The 12,575-nt window shown below is 40.9% G+C and overlaps 1 pseudogene; it reads right to left on the bottom strand.

Annotated features, from left to right (window-relative positions):
• Positions 1-295: 295 nt before the first annotated feature.
• Positions 296-10,469, bottom strand: LOC106779144 (annotated as a pseudogene).
• Between the last annotated feature and the right edge of the window lie 2,106 nt (positions 10,470-12,575).

Raw genomic sequence — 12,575 nt, 5'->3', positions numbered from 1 at the left:
TATACTGCATTTCTAAATATGTAATCAAATTTGTATAGGCCGCGACACCCATCAATCCTTCAGGAACGAGCTTACGCTTAATGAATATACCCGTGATGCTTTAATTATTATTACTTTCCTCTTCCCTTGTTTTAGTTTAAAGCTTAGTGTGAAATGAATCGTTTCAAAAGAAAAAGTGTAAGAGTGAAACCACAGATAAAACCATATGGTATTTATTGAATGGAAAAACACAGAATACAAAAGAATTCAAAAACAATGTTAATATCCCTTAATAGCATCCCCTATCACGGAATCATCACGCGTAAAACTTTTTTACCGCATCGGAATTAACCGGTAAAGGTAACTCCTCTCCATCTATCCTTGTGAGAATTAGTGCCCCACCAGAGAATGCTTTTTTTTACTACAAACGACCCTTCATAATTTGGGGTCCACTTGCCTCTGTGATCCTTTTGTATAAGCAAAATCTTTTTTAACACCAGCTCGCCTTCGTGGAACTCCCTCGGGCGCACCTTTTTGTTGAAAGCCTTTTTCATTCTTCTTTGGTACAATTGTCCATGGCACACTGCCGTCAGTCTCTTTTCTTCGATGAGATTGAGCTAGTCAAACTGAGCCTGAACCCACTCAGCTTCCTCCAATTGGGTTTCCATTAACACTTGTAAAGATGGGATTTCCACCTCAAATGGAAGTACTGCTTCCATCCCATACACAAGGGAGAAAGGTGTTGCTCCGGTCGATCTTCGTACCGACGTGCGATACCCATGCAAAGCGAACGAAAGCATTTCATGCCAATCTTTATACGTGACTACCATCTTCTGGATAATTTTCTTGATATTCTTATTAGCAGCCTCTACTGCCCCATTCATCTTTGGACAATAAGGAGAAGAATTATGATGATGAATTTTAAACTCCTCAGATAACTCCGCCATCATCTGGTTGTTCAGGTTGGTGGCGTTATCAGTGATGATTTTGTTAGGGAGCCCGTATCTACATATCAACTCCTTTTTTATGAATCTGGTCACCACCTTTCTAGTCACGTTGGCATAAGAAGCACCCCCAACCCATTTGGTGAAGTAATCGATTACGACTAGTATGAAATAGTGTTCGTTCGACGCTTTTGGCTCTATAGCTCCAATGAAATCTATCCCCCACATCGAGAATGGCCACGGTGCAGACAACATGGTTAGGGTCGTGGGTGGTACATTGATATTATCAGCATACTTCTGACATTTCTCACACTTTCTCACATGCGTGCAACAATCATTTTCCATGGTCAACCAGAAGTAACCAGCTCTCAAGATCTTTCTGGCCATTGAGTGTCTGTTCATGTGCGTGCCAAATGTACCTTCGCGCACTTCCTTCAATATCAGCTCGGCCTCCTTTGCATCCACGCACCTGAGGAGTACCAGGTCATAATTTCTTTTTTATAAAACATCCCCGTTTAAGATAAAGTTTCCAGCCAACCTCTTAAGTGACCTTTTATCGTTTTCAGACGCCTTCTCAGGATATTCTCGGGCCTTAAGATACTGCTTGATATCAAAATACCAAGGTTTACCATCTACCTCCTCCTCGATGAAATGGAAATATGCCAGCTTCGCATGGCTCTTCATTTCAATCATTGGTAATTCTGCATCTTGGTCAACTTCAAACATTAATGACCAAGTAGCCAACGCGTCTGCTAATTGATTATCTTCTCACGGTATGTGGTTAAATGTGATGGCATCAAAATACTCCATTAATCCTCTTATGTAAGCTTGGTAAGGAATTAACTTTGCATCCCTAGTTTCCCATTCTCCCTTCAACTGGTGAATAACCAAAGCTGAATCTCCATATACATCCAGAATCTTTGCCTTGGACTCGATCGCCGCTCGAATACCCATAGCACAGGCCTCATATTCCGCGATGTTATTCGTGCAATTAAAACACAACCTTGCTGTCATTGGTATGTACTACTTCTCCGGAGAGATAAGCACTGCCCCTATTCCATGCCCCATCACATTTGAGGCTCCATCGAACAGTAAAGTCCAGGTTTCTTTGTCTTGGTCTTTTCTGCTTTCTTTGAATAGGGCTATGATATCCTCATTGGGAAATTCAGGTTGCATTGGTTGATAATCGCTAATGGGTTGGTGATCCAGGTATTCCGCGATAGTGCTACCCTTGACAGACTTCTGAGTAACGTATATGATGTCATATTCTGATAGTAGCATCTGCCACCAAGCTATCCTCCTAGTGAGAGCTGGCTTTTCAAAAATATACTTGATTGGGTCCATCTTTGATATCAACCAGGTGGAATGACTCAGCATGTATCGTCTTAAATGATGAGCAGCCCACGCTAATGCACAACAAGTTCGCTCTAATGGCGAATATCGTCGTTCGCAATCTGTGAACTTCTTGCTTAGGTAATATATGGCATGCTCTCTCTTCTCAGCCTCGTCATGCTGACCCAATACACAACCCATTGACTCATCCAACACAGTCAAATACAGAATGAACGGTCTTCGTAGCTCAGGTTGGCGCAATACCGGAGGGTCTTGTAGGTATTGTTTGATTTTTTCAAAAGTTGCCTAACACTCCTTGTTCCAAATCACAGCCTGATTCTTACGTAACAACTTGAATATCGGTTCAATGGTAGCAGTCAATTGGGAGATGAATCTAGCAATGTAGTTCAATCTACCCAGAAAACCTCGAACCTCCTTTTCTGTCCGAGGCGCAGGCATTTCCACTATCGCTCGTACCTTGTCAGGATCCATTTTTATCCCCCTTTGGCTAACAATAAAGCCCAACAATTTTCCAAATTTAATCTGAGCTTAAACTTTCTCAATCTCTCAAATAATTTCCTCAACTTGAGAATGTGCTCTTCTTCCGATTCAGACTTCGCAATCATGTTATCCACATACACTTCGATCTCCTTGTGCATCATATCATGAAAAAATGCCACCATCGCCCTTTGATATGTTGCCCCAGCATTCTTGAGCCCAAAAGACATCACCTTATAACAAAATGTTCCCCACAACGTGATAAAGGCAGTCTTTTCCATATCCTCAGGTGCCATCTTAATCTGATTATATCCCGAGAAACCGTCCATGAACGAAAATAGCGAGAACTTGGCCGTATTGTCGACTAGAGTTTCAATGTGCGGTAGTGGGAAGTTGTCTTTTGGACTTGCACGATTCAAATCATGGTAGTCAACGCACATTCGAACTTTACCATCTTTCTTGGGCATTGGTACGACATTTGCCACCCATTGCAGGTACTTTGCCACGGCTAGAAATCCTGCATCGAATTGTTTCTACACCTCTTCCTTGATTTTCAAGGACAATTCTGGTTTCATCTTTCTTAGTTTCTGTTTAACCGGGAGGCATTTCGACTTAAGAGGGAGTTTATGCTGCACGATATCAGTATCCAAAGCAAGCATATCATTGTACAACCAAGCGAAAACGTCCCTAAACTCCTTTAATAGGAAACGTAACCTTTCTCTCACTTCCTTTTTCATGGTAGTACCTATTTTCACTTCTTTTATCTCATCTTCATCTCCCAAGTTGAGTATCTCAACATCTTCCTGATGGGGTTTTATTTCTTTAGATTCTTGCTCCACTAATCTCATTAGTTCTGGAGAGGGTTCCGAATCATCTTCCCAATCATCTTCCGTATTATCGACAGGGTGCTCAAAGTTAGGAATATCGACATTGTTATTTTCAAAACATTCATTGTCATATATGCATTATTTAAGTTTGTGAAAAAGAATAAATAAATAAGAAAAACGACGAAGAAGGCCAAAATGATGATAAAAACGCAAACAAACACGATTCAATTATCACACTGAAAGCAAAATAAAAGCGTAAACCCGTAAGTCATGAATCCTAAAGCCCCGGGTAAAGCAATAGGATTAATTAAAATATTACATTTCATTCAAATTAAGCATCACGGGTAAATCCAAAGTCTTCCAGCTGTCGAGCTGCGCATTTGGGGAGCAAGCCCACACAAGGTTTGAGCTTTCAGATCCAGCTTCATCTTCCACGACTACTATTTGGCTAGCGTTCACCAATCCGGCACTGCGAAAACTCTTCTTGATATCGCAAATGTGAATCTTTTTCGCCCTTAGTTCCCGTCTCTCCACATGAGCTAGACTGCGCTTTCTCTTTTCCTCAATCAGCCTCTTCTTATCCTCTTTGGTGGGCTTGTAGCCCAGGCCATACCTGTTTTTGTTCTCAACCGCCTCTAGTGGGAAAGTCTGCCCCTGTCTGTACTTGCCTAAACCGTCCCCATACTTATAGCCTTCCTTTAGCATGACTTTGACCATCATGATAGAGGCGCATGACAGATGCGGGTTCACTGGGAATGGCTCCACATAGGCGTTTCCCACAATCTCCAATGATTGGAAAGCTGTCTCGAGAGCTTCCTCGGCCGCCTCAATATAGCGGGCGGAGGATGGCCTACTCACAAAGAGATCCTCCTCTCCGAATACTATCACCAGCTTATCTCCCATGACATATTTCAGTTTCTGGTGCAGAGTGGAAGGCACAACTCCCGCCGAATGGATCCATGGGCGACCCAACAGACAACTATAGGCTGGGAGGATATCCATGACTTGGAAGGTTATTTGAAAAACACATGGGCCCACTTGGATCGGCAGCTCTATTTCCCCCATTACTTCCCTCTTACTACTGTCAAACACTCTTACAATCATAAAGCTTGGCTTCATATGCATCCCGTCACAAGGTAGTTTCTCTAGCGTCGCTTTGGGCATGACATTCAGGGAGGAGCCATTGTCTATCAGAACGCGTGCTATGACGTGATCCAAGCATTTCACGGAGACATAGAGAGCCTTGTTATGCCCTCTCCCCTCAGTAGGTATTTCGTCGTCGGTAAAGGTGAGGTAATTATTAGCAATGATGTTGCTAACAATGCCCTCAAACTTGTTCAGGAAGATACCTTGCTCCACATGAGCCTTACTAAGTATTTTCATTAGCAACTTTCTATGGGAGGTTGAATGCATAAGCAATTCTAACAAGGAGATTCGGGCAGGCATGCGACTCAATTGTTCCACCACCTTGTACTCACTTTGTTGTATGAATTTCAAAAACTCACAAGCTTCTTCCTCGGATATATCCTTCTTATCCTCCTTGTCAAGGGTCTCCTCTGCCTGCGCCCCCTTCCCTTTTAAGAGCTCCTTAGCTTTCGTAGCCACCTTCGCTTCACTATTGCTAGTTCCTTCTTTCATCAAAATCGGTGGCGTGAAGATTCGACCACTCCTTGCCATCCTGCCGATGCCTGATATATTTCAATAGTTGGATCCCGGTTGAAGGATTGACTTTCTGTGCACTATCCTTCATCGAATGTGTGTTCCATACCTCCAAGGGACAACTTTTTCACTCTTGTAAGGAAAATGAGATGGTGTATAGATGACGACAAATGATTTTCCTTGAATTACTGGTGCAGGGGTGGTTCGAGTGAAACAGATAACTAACGGCTCTGGCAGAGTTACATTAGGCTCCCCACCATTTTATGCAAACACTTCCTCCTTCTTGTCCTCATAGTATACTTGCATTAAGTTTTTGTCAAGTAGATCTTGCAGAATCCTCTCGAACTCGACACACTCATCGATAGAGTGTCCAACGCATGGGTGAAGCCCACACGCTTTTCCCAAATCGTAATCATCGTTTAAAAAACCCAACTTCAATAACTCCTTGAAAATAAACCTTCTGGAACTTCGGATTTCACCTGCATCCCTTATCAGCTCACCTTTCTTAACCTCAATGGCATTCGTCGAGGCACCTCCATGCCCGGATAATGGATTAACATCAATGCTAGGTTTATCTTCTTGAAACTTCAGCCACCCAACGTCGATTAGGGCTTACACTTTATGTTTGAAGGCCATACACCTCTCAGTTGAGTGACCCACGCCTCCCCCATGATAACTACACTTGGCATCGGCATCATAACCCCTGGGTATGGAGGTTGCATAGGCATCATCAAACATATAGCAACCAGACCCCTTTTGACGAGGTGAGGTAATAATTCAGTGTAAGTTGTAGGGATGGGGGTGAAATGAACAAAATTTCTTTCTTAGGTCTTTCTCGGATAAGCGCCTTGACCCACATTCGGATTTGGATTCGCGCTTGTCCCAACTCTCCAAGCATTGTTTATGATAAGTTGCGGTTGATAAAATCCTTGTTGTTGTTGAGGCCTAATTTGATGAGTAAAGGCCGCATTAGCTGCACAAGGAGGTTGGCCCAGGTACGGTCTATAATTATGAGTGGGAGTTTGACCTCTCCACACGGGCATCGTCGATGCTGCATGTACATGTCCTTCCTTCTTCTTTCCTGGGTTGAAACTGGGTTTTTTAGAGTTTGCTGCTGTAGACAGGCCATATGTGATTTTCCCGTTCTTTAACCCAATTTCTATTCTTTCGCCTATTATGACGATATCGGCGAATTGAAGGACACATTCCCGACCATGTGTTCATAAAACGGCGGCTGGAGCGTGTTCACAAACATTGCCACCATTTCCTTGTCGTAGAAAGGCAGCTCAACCTGCGTAGCTAACTCTCTCCATCGTTGAGCATATTCCTTAAAAGTTTCATTATCTTTCTTTGCCATGTTTTGTAGTTGCAACCTGTCGGGTGCGACATGCATGTTGCATTTGTACTACTTCACGAAGGCGTCAACCAGGTTCACCCAACAACGTATGCGAGATGGCTCTAGATGGGTATACCAATTCAATGCTACCCCAGCCAAACTATCTTGGAAAAAGTGGATGAGCAATTTGTCATCATAGGCATATGCAGCCATCTTTCTGCAGTACATGGTCAGATGGCTTTTAGAGCATGTATTACCTTTGTATTTCTCAAACTCTGGCGGCTTAAACTTATGTGGTATTTTTACACCAGGAACCAGGCTCAATCTTGCGACGTCGCCGAATCCGTAGCTCTCGACTCCTTCTACGACCCTTAATCTTTCCTCCAGAATTTCTAGCTTGCTTTTACGCCTGTCAACGCTAGTAATTACTCCATGCAGGGCAGTGTGTGGTGTAGCCTTGCCCGAAGAGTCTTCCCCAACAACCACATGTGCAGGTTGCGGCATCACCGTCACTCGCGCTCCTGCATGTGTAGTCATCTCATTTATTACTACGCCCACCATAGGTGCCGACATTGAGACGGGACCCTGAGTGTTGTTAAGTCCCTGGCAAGTGTACCAGATCGTTATCAAGTAGTAATTAAACGGGTAAGTCCGAGTATCGTTTTCCCAAAGGAACTCTCAGGCCTTAACATTCATGTAGTTCAATCGCATAAGACTTGAAAAGAAAAGAATTTAAGTGTTGAATGCAAATAAAGAAAATAAACATGTAAATGCAGTTGAATCAATTGAGAAGGAAAAATTATGAATGAATGGAGTTGTTAGGATTTAATATTTCATCATATCCACTCTCTTTTATTTACTCTTCTTATTTAATTAGCTTATTTATCAGATTGTTATGCAAACTTTCTTAGTCTACCCTAAACCCAATCTCTTGGCGAAAAGAGCCTATTACTAATTACTGGCTTGCTATCTCTCGCTTACCCTAGTAATTAATAATGCATGATGAACAGAAGCAAATGAAATTGAATGTCCTACCCCTATCTCTAGGCGATATTATCATAATCAAGGAATTCCCCCCAGTTCATGACATTACCGTACGTGTCCGTATCAATAAAGACAAACAACAATTACCGAATGAGTTAAACGGTAAAAGATCTAAGCACAGGTATGGAACCCAACAATTGATAAAATAAACATATGCAAAGCATATAAATTAAATAAGAATTTCATTAAAAGAGAGTTTCAAAAGATTACATTAATTGTTCCCCAACAACAAAAGGGTTTAGTTCACCATTGTCATGGTGAAACTAGATGAAATATAATGAAAGAATGGAAGAATAAACCCTAAAATTGGTAGATTGGAGCCTAAGCATCCAAGGAACCGCCTCCAAGGAGTGTAGAACTGCTCTAGAGTTCTCTGCTTGCCAAAAGATTAGGTTTTGAATCGTTCTAGGGCTATTAATACCGTAGAAAGAATACAAAAATTCGGCCCAAGCCCAGTAGACAACCGCTCAGCGTTGCATTTTACCCCTGGGCGATTTACCCATAATCGCGCAACCGCTCAGTGGTCAATTTCACCGCTGAGCGGTTTGCCTCTAATCGCAAAACTGCTCAGCCTTGCTTCCCTGGCACCAGACTCCTTGCATCCCGACGCTCAGCGATCAGTTTTGACGCTGAGCGGTCCATAAACACTTCTTTTCTTCCTTTTTATCCTTCTTTCTCGAGTCTAAGACCTTCCTACTTCACTTCCATCTTCATTCTTCATTAAAACCNTGCAAAACAATGCAAAACAAGCATAATATCTCTCAAAACAGCTTTTGACTCTCATTTGACTCAACTAACTGTTTTACTTGATTTTAAGCTCATTCTAAGCCACAAAGGTTGTGTTTTGATATCGAATTTACACATGAAAATAACGGTTTTTAGACCGTTATCACAACCCCAAACTTAGAACTTTGCTTGTCCTCAAGCAAACAAGACAAAACTTGGCCTTCCACTTTTTCATCAAATAGTTCAACAATCCAAAAATTCATTTTCCTTATGACAAGAGCTACTCAACTCAGATTTTCAGTGGAATCTTAATCAAAACGCATGCATGTTTTCAATCCAATTCAGTTCACATAATCACATATTTCCCAACAGATGTTTTATTCATGAATGATCAATTACTAAGCATAGATATAAACATGAATTCATCAATTCTCACCAAGCAAGTGTTTCACTCAATCACTCAAGTGTTTTAAGAGGGTACTCCACTCTCTACTGTTCACATATCACATAAAACAACATTGCCATTCATCTAAAACAATCAAAATCCTTACATGCAAATGCCATCACAAGGACTTTTCCAAGGCTTGTAATGAGGCTGGGCTAACAAGAAAAATTGGTTTTCGAGAATATAAAAATCCTTGAGTTAAGAGAGCCATATTATCATTCAAAGTTCAAGCACCACTCTCTTTTTGAACCAATCTCACTCATTCCCAACTTCTTCCCTTTTCTTTTACATTGAGCTCAATTTACATGTTTCTTCTTTTCTTCTTTTTCTCGTCTCATGCATTTTTCTTTTTCAATACTTGAGCTCAATGTTTTTCTTTTGCCTTTCAACTTTTCCCCAATCAATCCCAAACTTGAACCTTTCCAATTCATACAATTATTCTCAACCCAACTCAAGGCAAATAATTTCAAATCAAGGGTGTTCATCCTGTTTTAAGGCCAATGTCCTAAAAGGGTATAATCAATTAAAACATTTTGGGTGAAAATTTGGCTAAGTAAGGGCTTCCAAACATGGCCTTGATCATATGACATCAACAAACAATTTAATCAATTATCAAGACTAAAGCAATATCATTCATGCTTTTCTGTGAACAGAACATATATCAGAAAAAACTTTAGAGCTCAATACTCACACAACATGCTTTCTCACACATTATTCATTCATACACCCTGCTTAGCATCAAGACCACAATCATAAATAATCACACATCTGTTCACATAGCTAGTGAACCATTCACCTGGGTATCAACATGCAACACATTCTCAATCATCATTCACATTCAATCATCATCAAATAGACCATCATACATTTCATTCAGTTAAACCATCATTAGAAACAGTGTATAAGCCAAGCATAGACACTAATAATCCAAATTCAACCTATTCTAAAAAAAAAATCAAAAGTACAAAAGAAAAAGAAAATCTAACCTGGGTTGCCTCCCAATAGTGCTTGTTTAACGTCACGAGCCTGACCCGAACCTGTCTAGCACTCATCAGTAAGTGCAAAACTTTCCAACACCCTTCAGTAGGTGTACCTTCCTGTACCTTTCAGTAGGTACAATGAAAAATTTAGCATACCTCAATAGATGCTACCCAATAATGTTAAAAAATTCAAGAAATTACATGTCCAAAATGAATAATCCTAAAACTAAAATTGTTTTACAACAAGTGGGATTAAATAAAAAAGCATGAAGTCTTCCCATCCCTGTTGGAATCTTCATCTACCCAACTCATCAGTTGCCTTTTGTCCACTCTTTTGATGGCTTTGGAGTATGGTCTTCTAATTTCCACCACTCCATCTTCTTTGATCTTGTTCACAATCCACTTTTTATTCTTGAATCTCACCTGTGAATCACGTAGAAGTGATGTATCATCTGAGTGGGGTGTTCCTCCTTTATCAACCTCTTCTTCTTCAGGTACCTACAAAACCTTACAACTGTTAGTATAAGTACCTGTTGTGCTATCTTCAGATGCAACTTCTCTCCTGCACTTTTTATGTCTGACTCTTTTTTTCACTCTGACATTATCTTCTTTAGAGCCAGTACGCAATAATACATTCTCCTTGTCCCTCATCATAATTCTCCCATCATGGACACTGATAAACATTTTTGAAGTTGCCATGAAAGGTCTTCCAAGAATCACAGGAATCATTTCTTCATTTTCCATGCCCATGACTATAAAGTCCGCCAAAAATTCAAGCTGCTCCACACGCACAATCACATTCTTCACTATACCAAGTGGCTCTTTAATGGAACCATCTGCCACCGTCACAGAGAGATTGGACGGTTTTAATATTAGCCCTCCAATTTTCTTCAAAAAACTCTTGGGCATCATATTAATGCTAGATCCAGAATCTATCATGGCTCCTCCTACATCAAAATCATTCAAAGTACATGAAAGAGTCAAACAACCTGGATCTTTTACCTTAGGCAGATAATTCTTCTTTTGAGGTTGAATATAAAATTCTTGCTTTTTTTCATCTAATGTATCTCCAAGATAATATTTAAATCTTTTGGAATATACAGGAATTTGTTGGATCACTGAAGGCACCACAGTCACTTCATTAAAGATTTCTCTAAACTGCCCATAATGATTGTGTCTCACTTCCTCTTCTTTCTCTTCTTCATTATCCTCTAACTCAATAATCTCTTCCTAATCTTCTTCTTCATTGCTTCCAATATCCACAACTTTCCTTTGCTCTACTTTTGCTCCTGGTAACAACAACTTTACACTTTTCCTTAGGGTTAACATTAGTGTTAGCCCTGAATTGATTCCTCTCGGTGGTGTCTACCCTCTTCGACAACTGGCCAATTTGCATCTCCAAAGATCTGAAACTGGCTTGATCACTCGCATGATTAGATTCATAGACCTTCAAAAATTTGTCGAATCTATCAGTAACGTCTCTGACAGCCTCTATCAAATGAGTAACCTGGTGCCATAAGGGTGAAGGTTGTTGTGGCCTGTTGTTCAGAAAGCCTCCTGATGATCCAGATGGGTTATTCTCTTGTTGCCCAATATTGGGATGGTTTTTCCAACCTTGGCTAGAATTGCCTTGGTTGAAGTTCCCTTGCCTGTACTGGAACTGGTTCCCCATGTAATTTGCTTCCTGATTAATATTTTCGGGGATAGCACACTGACCATTAATATGGTTACCACCACAGAAATCGCAAAGTTGTTGAGCCTGGGAGACATTTCTGATCTCCTTGGGAAGTTGTGAAAGGATCTTTGTCAAACTATTTAGCTTTTGAGTCAAAAGATGATTCTAAGCTAGCATGGCATCATCTGCAGGCAATTGCAAGACTCCTCTCTTTTGCACAGGTGCGCCCCTTTCACTAAATGTTTCCTACTCATTGGCCGCCATACTCTCAATCAAGTCATAGGCTTCATCTTCAGTCTTTCTCTTTAGATTAACTCCAGCTGAGGCATTCAAGATCATCTTAGACTACATAGTTAAACCTCCAAGAAATGCAAGAACCTGAATGGTCTTGTCAAAACCGTGGACTGGTGTCTTTCTCAACAAGCCTTTAAATCTTTCCCAGGCTTGACTAAGACTTTCCTCCATGCCCTGCTTAAACGATGAAATCTCCAGCCTTCCTTGAGTGACTTTAGACTGTGGGAAATATTTGTTCAGAAACTTTGCTGCCACAGTATCCCAAGTAGTAAATGTCCCCTCAGGAAAAGAATTGAGCCACATCTTAGCATTGCCTCTTAATGAAAACGAAAACAAGCTAAGCTTTACTCTTTCATCTGAAACACCCGTCATCCTCACAGTATTGCAGATTTCACTAAACGTTGTCAAATGTTCATATGGGTTCTCATTTGACAAGCCGTGAAACTGATTCCCATGCACAAGATGAATAAGAGCTGGATTCATCACCATATTGGTGGTATTGTCTGCAGGCATGGCTATACTGGTGAAGTGGAATGGGCCCACAACATTCTGGGCATCACCAAGTGTGCGTCTGGGAGGTGGTTGTTCAGTCATCTCCTCAGTTCTATGCTTTGATGAAGGTGATAGTGATCTGCTAGGAGAAGGAAACAAATCCCTAGATGAGCGTCTAGCTCTCCTTCCCCTTCTATCAATTAAGCCTTCAAGAAGAAGTTGTGTGTTTTTCTTACTCCTAGTGTGTTTAGTCTCCTGCATGCACAAGAAACACAAACCCTAGTAGCACTTTTAAATAAAAATAAACTAAAAAAAACAAAATATATATACAATCAAGTCAAAAA

This window comes from Vigna radiata, unplaced genomic scaffold (genome assembly GCF_000741045.1).
Source record: "Vigna radiata var. radiata cultivar VC1973A unplaced genomic scaffold, Vradiata_ver6 scaffold_428, whole genome shotgun sequence".
Classification (NCBI taxonomy): Eukaryota; Viridiplantae; Streptophyta; class Magnoliopsida; order Fabales; family Fabaceae; genus Vigna; species Vigna radiata.
Note: the sequence above shows the minus strand (reverse complement) of the source record. Positions and strands in the feature narration are given on the sequence as shown.